The sequence below is a fragment of the Parasteatoda tepidariorum genome, chromosome 2 (assembly GCF_982258835.1).
Source record: "Parasteatoda tepidariorum strain Cologne lab strain chromosome 2, Ptep-v5.0, whole genome shotgun sequence".
Lineage (NCBI taxonomy): Eukaryota > Metazoa > Arthropoda > Arachnida > Araneae > Theridiidae > Parasteatoda > Parasteatoda tepidariorum.
Window position 1 is genome coordinate 44,381,339 of NC_141756.1, and position 8,115 is coordinate 44,389,453.

Consider the following 8,115-nt stretch of genomic DNA (forward strand, 5'->3'; position numbering starts at 1 on the left):
ACTAAAAAACATTTTATATTATAAATAGTTTAAATGAAGTTGTGACTATTTTATCAAAAACTCAAAATAGATGTTTATGGATCACATACTTTATTGTTTAGTTATTGTGTCAATGATGCAATTTAAAAAAACAAATAAAATTAGAAAATTATCTGTTTTTATATACAAACTAAAACAGCTGTTGCCATGTTTTGCTGAAGAATTGTTAGCTGAAGGCATACTTAAATCAGTATCTTGAAAATATTAAAAATAACTTGTTTTAAGGATTTATCTATTTTTTGCAGCATAAATTTAGTGTATGCAAATAAATATGAGAATAGAAAAAAATAAACAATATTAGAATCACATAAGTGAAACTTTTATTTACACTATTATTTCCTTAATTTTTTTACAGAATAAACTCTTCTTTCTTTAGCATGGCGCAACCAGCCTCTTATAATGCTTCCAACTTCATTTACTTTAGTGTATGTGAAAACACTGCAAACAGCTTCTAAAACATAACAAAAAGAAAATATAAACAAACCAGTAGGTATTTTCATGAATAAACATAAAATTATTTCAGAACCTATTTAAAAGGTATCTCAAACTAAATTAGTAGAAGCCCAGATTTCTGTTACTCTCAGGGAAAATATTATGGGGTAACCTTGTTAAGCTGCTTTTTCAATTGCCCATCATACGTAACTTAATACTAGTTCACAAAAAATAAAATGATTTGATACATGTTTGATTCATTGTTATAAGAATAATCTAGTAACAACAACTGTAATAATGATAAAGCTATTAGTACACACAAGTGCAAGTCAAAAAAAGTGTTGGATAACTGAAGTATCGTATGATTACCATTCTACTATGACTGGAAAAGAAGATGGTGATACTAATAACAATATTATTTCAAACAACACACTCATAAATTATTCCAATGTTTGAGATTTATAAACTCATTGAAAATTCATGGAATACTAAATTTATAGTATATTAAAAAGTTTGGCAACTTTAGCAACACAAATTTTAACTATATACTGTCAAACTACAAATGGAATAATATATATATATATATATATATATATATATACATATATATATATATAAACAGGGATTAAATATTACCAATAGTTGCACCTGACACTCTGTAACCAAAAAATCTTTTTTTTCATTATTGCCCATCCAGCTTTAGAGTTCAACAACATCATCAGGCATGATGTGACGAATAGCTTGTCTTGTACGTTCTTTAAAATCAGTTCCATCAAGACTTTGCAATCTAGCAGACTATGAGAAAGAAAAAAAATTATACAAATAAAAATATTTTAAAAAAGCAAATTGACATGTAAATGATTTAATTAATAAAAATTTATTTTAAAGAAAACAAAATTTCATTCTGAAAATAGTTTATCGTAAATCTGTCCTTGTAAAAGAACGAGCTCTTGGAGAATCAAGAAAAAGACAATACTAAAATTTAGCATACAATTTTTTTTTGTAAAAATACAAATATGTAAATACTAATTAAATGTTTCAACCACAATTATCAGTTAAAAATGTTAACAAAAATTTAATAGTTGAGAAAATATGCAGATCAACTACAAGTAAGTTTTATATGCCTTTTAAAGCACTAAATATTTTATCTTAAGAGATCATTGAATATTTTTTAACCCCGTCAAAAAATACATATTATGAAACACAAGATACCTACCTAAAATATATCTATAAAAGTAAACTAAGAATTAAAATGTAAACACATATATTTAAACCAGCTTCACAATGCAAGAGGTGAATAATGACAAATATATTTACAAGAACTTTTTAAAAGAAAATAAACTCCTTACAGATTCAATAACTTTTTTCAATACTTTTATTAACTTTTCAATATTTTTTTAAAAAAAAGTATTTCTTGAAATACTAAGTAGTGAGCATGAAACTAAGCATTAAGCAGGAGAAATTCTAATAACTGCTTTTGAAACAATGACATTAAAATGAGAAAATGTAGACACTATTCTGTATAAAATTAGTTACACATATAGACATTTTGATCGCGTTCATATGATTCTTTTTTAAATAATAAACTTAACTAATATTAATATAAATATAATTTAAGAACTATTTTTAAAAAGATATGAATTACTGAGATAGTGAAAATAATGTAATTATCTTCAGCAGTTAAAATTGATAGCCTGATTAAATTTATTATAATAGTTAGATAACTTTGCAACTTTTTATTAATTTTAAGACAGATTGATTATGAACAATCATATACGGAGAAAAATTGAATTCATTGCAGCAAATGCTGCAATTTACTCAGACTAGGACGGAAAAAAAAACCTGCAGCCCTTTTGCCTGGTTATTTACTTGGCTAAGTATCTCTAATTTTAAAAATCCCTATGGACCGCATTTTTTACACAAGGGAACGCTGCAAGCTCTATACGCCTATACTTCCAGGTTACTGTTTCGGGTGTATTTTAAAGCCATTTGGCTCACAACGCGATCATTGTGTTTTGAGAACTTGCAAGAGAACATTGTGATTCTTGCAAACGTGGTATTTGATTACTTATTACTTGTGTTTACAATGCTAAAGGTGCTAACACTAACGTAAGATGATGCACAGCTTGCAACAAGAACAAACAATAATAAACAAATTGAAAGAGGCCAAATCAGGATTGCCAAAAAAGGGAGTTATTCAAAATCTAGCAACCATGTCACCTTTTTCGCAATGAATTTCTAAAGAAATAAAACAAATTTTCACTTCTTACTCACCAGAATTACTTATCGTTACTATCTTATGAAATACAACAGATTTGAGCTTAAAAATTATATAATTTATTTCTTTTGTTAAAAACAAAATTATCAGTTTGAAAATATAGCCTAGCAGAATAAGCAGTAGCAAGTATTGAGTTGGAGATTGTTATTGTTTACATTTATATTGAAAACACCATTCATAGACAATTTATAGACAAAACTTTGTAAAAAATGGTAAAATAACAATATACTAAATAATGAAGATGAATAGCAACATTGAAATAATTTAAATGTCATTTCATTTGTAATTAGAAGAAATGATTAATTTAGGGTTACCAAAAAAAACATGCCAAATAACAAGTTGAACTTAAAGGAAGAAAACAAAAATAATAGAAAGAATGAGTTATCAGAACAGATAAAAATTTGCCTCACGAAATAATAAAAGTAAAACTTCCTCAATAATTATGAAAAATTAAATAAACCACGCATTTAAACATTTAGTAATGTATGTAAACATTGCAAATGAGATATTAAAGATAATGACGGGGTTCAAGTACACTTATAAATCAAATATATAAATAGATTATAAAAAAAAGAAAGATAAACAAAAAAGAAACTAATAAGATATTTGAGCTTATAAATACCTTATTGTTTAGATTTCACTAGCATAATTGCTCTTGTCACTGGATAAAAGAAATAACATTAACGGCAAAGTTGAAGTTAACACGCATGCGCTGAACGATGATCCTACAAGACTCCTAAAACACTCCTTTGAAAGGTCTGTCATATTGCTGTCTATTTGTGACATCCTACGAAATTCTTTCTTCTGACACTTTACGGATATGACTGTTCCAGGAGTGTTCGGAATGTTTTGGGATGTCTTTAGGACGAAATTTGCTGTATGGGAAGTGTCTTAAAAACTATTTTCTTTGTATTGCTAATGGTATTCTGAACGTTAAAATAAATAGAATATCAAGAAACTGATAAAAACATTTTAATACAATGGAAAAAATTACAAAAAAATTATATTTCCTATATTCTATTTTACCTCAAATTTAAGTTCAGAGTTCCTAGAATTTTACTAATTTCTAATTAATGATATTTGATCTCGGTTATCATAATATCAATATGTTGGTAAAATTTTTGATCACAATAGATATTATTCCTTTCTTTTACATAAGATATTTTGTACAATTATTTTTCTAAGATCTTGCTGATATTCAAGAAATAAATAAATAAGGCATAATGTAATAAGATAAATGTAATTATATCAAAGAAATTTAATAACGTTGTTATACTTCCAATACTTCAGGAAGTTTTCAAAAAATCAAAACAATTCATTATAGCAAAATTATAGTCCCGCACAGAATTTTGCTTTAAATATAGATGAGTTCGGTGTGAAATTCAAATTTTGCTAGAAAAAAACTAGATGCTAGATAAATAACAAGAAAGACAAGAAAATGCTAGATACTGTTTTATTACAGTATCTAGCATTATAAGAAAATTGACAGAAAAAAATTACAAATTAAAGTCAACAAAAAAGTTACAGAGAAACATATTAAAAGGGGAAATGGAATTCACTAAAAAGTACAAAACAGAAAAATAGAGAAACTTCAGTAAAATTCAGGAAAATACAAAATGGAAAAATAAATCAATTGAGAAATAAGAAATAAAATTTTCGCAAAAACAGGGAGAGATACGGTTGGATCATAGAATAGCCCATCCCGTTACGATTTTCTTGAATCTTGCCAAACTAATTTTTGAAATCTCGCCAAACTAGATTTCCGGTAGATATTTCGGGGAGGTGATATTGAACGTCCGATCACACCACCAAAAATTCTTAATTCTGATTGGTTATTTGATTTGTATACCTACGTGAAAGTTGGATTTTGTTAGAAAAGAGGTAAAAAAGGGTTTCTTTTTTCACCATTTGTGCTTCTGATCTCGTGCTGTTAGAATCATCATTGTTATTTCATTTTTTAAACATTATTTCTTTTATTACCGTTATAATTTATAATTTTATTTTTCATTTTTTTGTGCGGTATCAGTTGGAAATGGCGAGCGAATAAAATTTTTAAATAATCAAAGAGTAACGTTGATCCCAGTAATAATCCCCAACTTGGCGATATTTCAAAAAGCCGCCAAGAGGTGGGCTATTCTATAATTTTAACAAAAATACAAAACGTAGAAATTACGGAGAAATAAGAAATGAAATTTTTTAAAGACACGGAAAAATATTCAAGGAAACGAAACATTTTAGGCAACTCTCTCGCTGATACTTTTTTTCTGTTTTTTAAAGACTTTTGTTTTACAGTGTCTGAAAAAGCAATCATTTCATTTGAGAAACGGGTCAGAATCATATTAGCGTTTATTATCCCAGAAATATCGATTTGTTTTTATCAAGTTTGCGACCGAAACAAAATCTCTCATTTGGAAAAAATATTTTTATTTATTTATTTTTTGTTCGAGTAAAGAATACTAAAAAGAAAAATAATAAACGAAATGCAAATAAAGTTTTTTTTTTTGGAGAGGAATCGTATTATGCTTAGCTGCTCCCATTTTCCGGGAAACACTTTATTCAATTCACTTCAGTTGTATTACGCTCATAATAAATAAAATGAATTTGACCTAGTTCAACACTTGCATTAATATTCAAATTAAATGAAATTGCATATAAATTGGGCATTGAATATCTGGAATTATATTTGTAGTTCCGCATAACGCAAAAAAATCCATCCTTTTTTGTTAAAAAAAAAGTTTCGATTCTGCAATACGAGGGTAGGATACAGTTTCAAAAACTAAGCTAAGTTCTTCAGCAAAAAATTTTATTATCCCTTGTCTGAAAATCGCAAATCATGTAAAGAAAAAATAATTATGTAAATTTCTTAGCAATGTTGGCATCACTTTTTTTTTAATCTTTTTTTTTCTTCCAGAAAAATTGGATGTTTTTCAAATTGAATGAAAACACTTGTTTTATTAAATTTATTCAATGAGGTGAAGCAATGGGATTCGGATCTTTTGTTACTTCTGATAAAATATTGCAAATTGATTTAAATTGTTAGTTATTTTGAGACATTTAAATTGTTTCTTCGAAATTTGAAAATAAATTATATTGGAAAAAGATTTTTTAAAATTGTTTGCATGATAGCATAAAATTATTTTTTACTGAACTCGTAAGATATTACACTTTTTTTAATTATTTTCATTTATAAAAAATTTAAAGAAGTGAATTCAAAAACGGTTTAAATGCAATTAATCAAGTTAATATTGATTACCAAGTTAATATTGATAATCAAGTTAATATAGATAATATTATAATCAAGTTAATATAGATAATATTATAATCAAGTTAATATTGATAATATTATAATCAAGTTAATATTGATTTTTCTTAGTCAAAAAATTGCAAGATTTCCTAAATTTCAAGATTCAAGCTAAGCATTACACAGTAAATAAGTTATGATATGTTACTTTGCATAAAAGTTGATAGAATTAAAATAAAATTTGTTATGTAAACGAAATATTTAAACACTTGAAAATTAGAAATAATCTCCAGAATATCACTATCTAGAACTATAATACGGTGCTACTAATTTGCTGAAACTTTAATAAGGTGTTAATAAGGTGTCGAATGCATCTATGATTTATTTTAATTTAAACATTTATACGCCAACGCTCTAAAAAATGAAACATGGATTTTGAGCAACTATAGAAGTCGGAATAATCTTTTTTTCCACACATTTAAAGTTTACATTGTAAAATTACAAAGTATTTTTTTCTTTACCTTCATTTTGATTTATTTTAATAATTATTATTTTTTATGAATATTAGAAATTTAATGAAATTTGTTAATTTCTCCTCCCGTTTGTAATATAACTTTTCAAAACTCCAATTTTTTTAAAACGATTTCAAAATTTAGGAAAATTTAAAAGGTTAATATAATTATCTATTAGGCATCAAATTCATAATTTTAATCTAAAATTTTAAAGTTGAAAAGGTTTTAAAATTAACTATTCAATTTTTGTAACATTGGCGTTTTAAGAATTCTATTTTTAAATTCGTCAGATTCCTTGAGTTATATTGTGTGCATTTCATACAACTGCTATTTTGAGACTTATTCAAGAAAAATTGTGACTTTGAAATAGAAATCGAGCATGCACGTGTCTAGGTTAAATTTTTGTTGGATTTTCAGGGGACTAATATTAGAGTAAAAGGGGCAACTGGATATCGTTATCGATTATGCTTGGTATGCATTATTACATAATCAGTAGTGTTCTATTTTATTAAAATTTTAAAATTTGTTAAAATTTTAAATATTGATAAAAATTCTTCTGATAAGGAGATGGATTTCAAAGGGAATTGTTTTTCTTATATGTTATTTGAGAATGATAGAGTTGAAATTCTATATTAAAGGTGATGCATTAAACCTGTTACCAACGGTGGTGTTGAATAGATTTTTGCAATTCCTGTTTTTCCTTCCAGATGCATATTATTCTTGAGATACATATTATTTCTAAGATTCATTTGCTTTTACCGAATGATTTAAGAAAGAGTGAGCATTATTTTTCGTTTTAATTTGTTTCATTTTTTATTTGTTTCGTTTTAATTTGTTTCATTTTTTATTTGGTTCGTTTTAATTTGTTTCATTTGTTTTGATTGCTCTTAGCACCACATCTAAGAGATAAATAATAATACTGTCGTGCAATAGAAAAAACTAGGTAAGTGTTTCACGATTGATTCTGAGAAAAAGGATTTGAGAATTATTTTCATTCTATTGCTAATGCTATGAATCCCAAAACAAAATGTCAAAAACAGATTAAATAAAATTTATTTCTGATTTTTTTTAAAATATGTAGCTTGCCATGCGAAGATGCCAAATATATAAAAATGTCAATTTTGATTTTTTTGTCGCTTACGTTGATTTTTCAATTGCACGGCAGAATACAAAAAGGCTTCTTATAAACTATTCATCTTTTAGGAGTGGAAGATTTTGAGATTTTTCATCAAGGTTTTGCCGAACTCAGATTTTGATAAGGAAACTGATTAACGAGGAAAACACAGATCTTTTTTTTCCCCTTCTTATAGCTGCAGAGTTTTGGATATCATTTTAAAAGGAAATGTTAGAGCAAATAAAGTGAAAGTTCTAGTTCCATGAATAATTTCAATAGAAAAATTGCGAAAAAAAAGAAAGTTCTGTAATAAAATCAAACAGGAAAGGAGAATTTAATGAATAAAAAGAACTGGAAAGGCTTGAGACACGTCTCCGCGAAAGTTCCAACTCATCTATTGTGCGCATTATGTGAGCTTCTAATTAGACATCACTCCATTCTGACAGAAGATACGCACTGAAACGCAGCTAAAGCAATCGTAAGCACCGTCCTTAAGAAA

At 26.5% G+C, this 8,115-nt stretch overlaps 1 long non-coding RNA gene across 1 annotated transcript; it reads right to left on the reverse strand.

The window, feature by feature from the left end:
- Positions 1 to 336: 336 nt before the first annotated feature.
- LOC147815251 (uncharacterized) lies at positions 337 to 3,630 on the reverse strand. Its single transcript, XR_015431358.1, has 3 exons — positions 3,372 to 3,630; positions 1,120 to 1,266; positions 337 to 490 (listed from the first exon to the last, which is right to left on the reverse strand). It is a non-coding gene; the product is annotated as an uncharacterized LOC147815251 (long non-coding RNA).
- Positions 3,631 to 8,115: the final 4,485 nt, after the last annotated feature.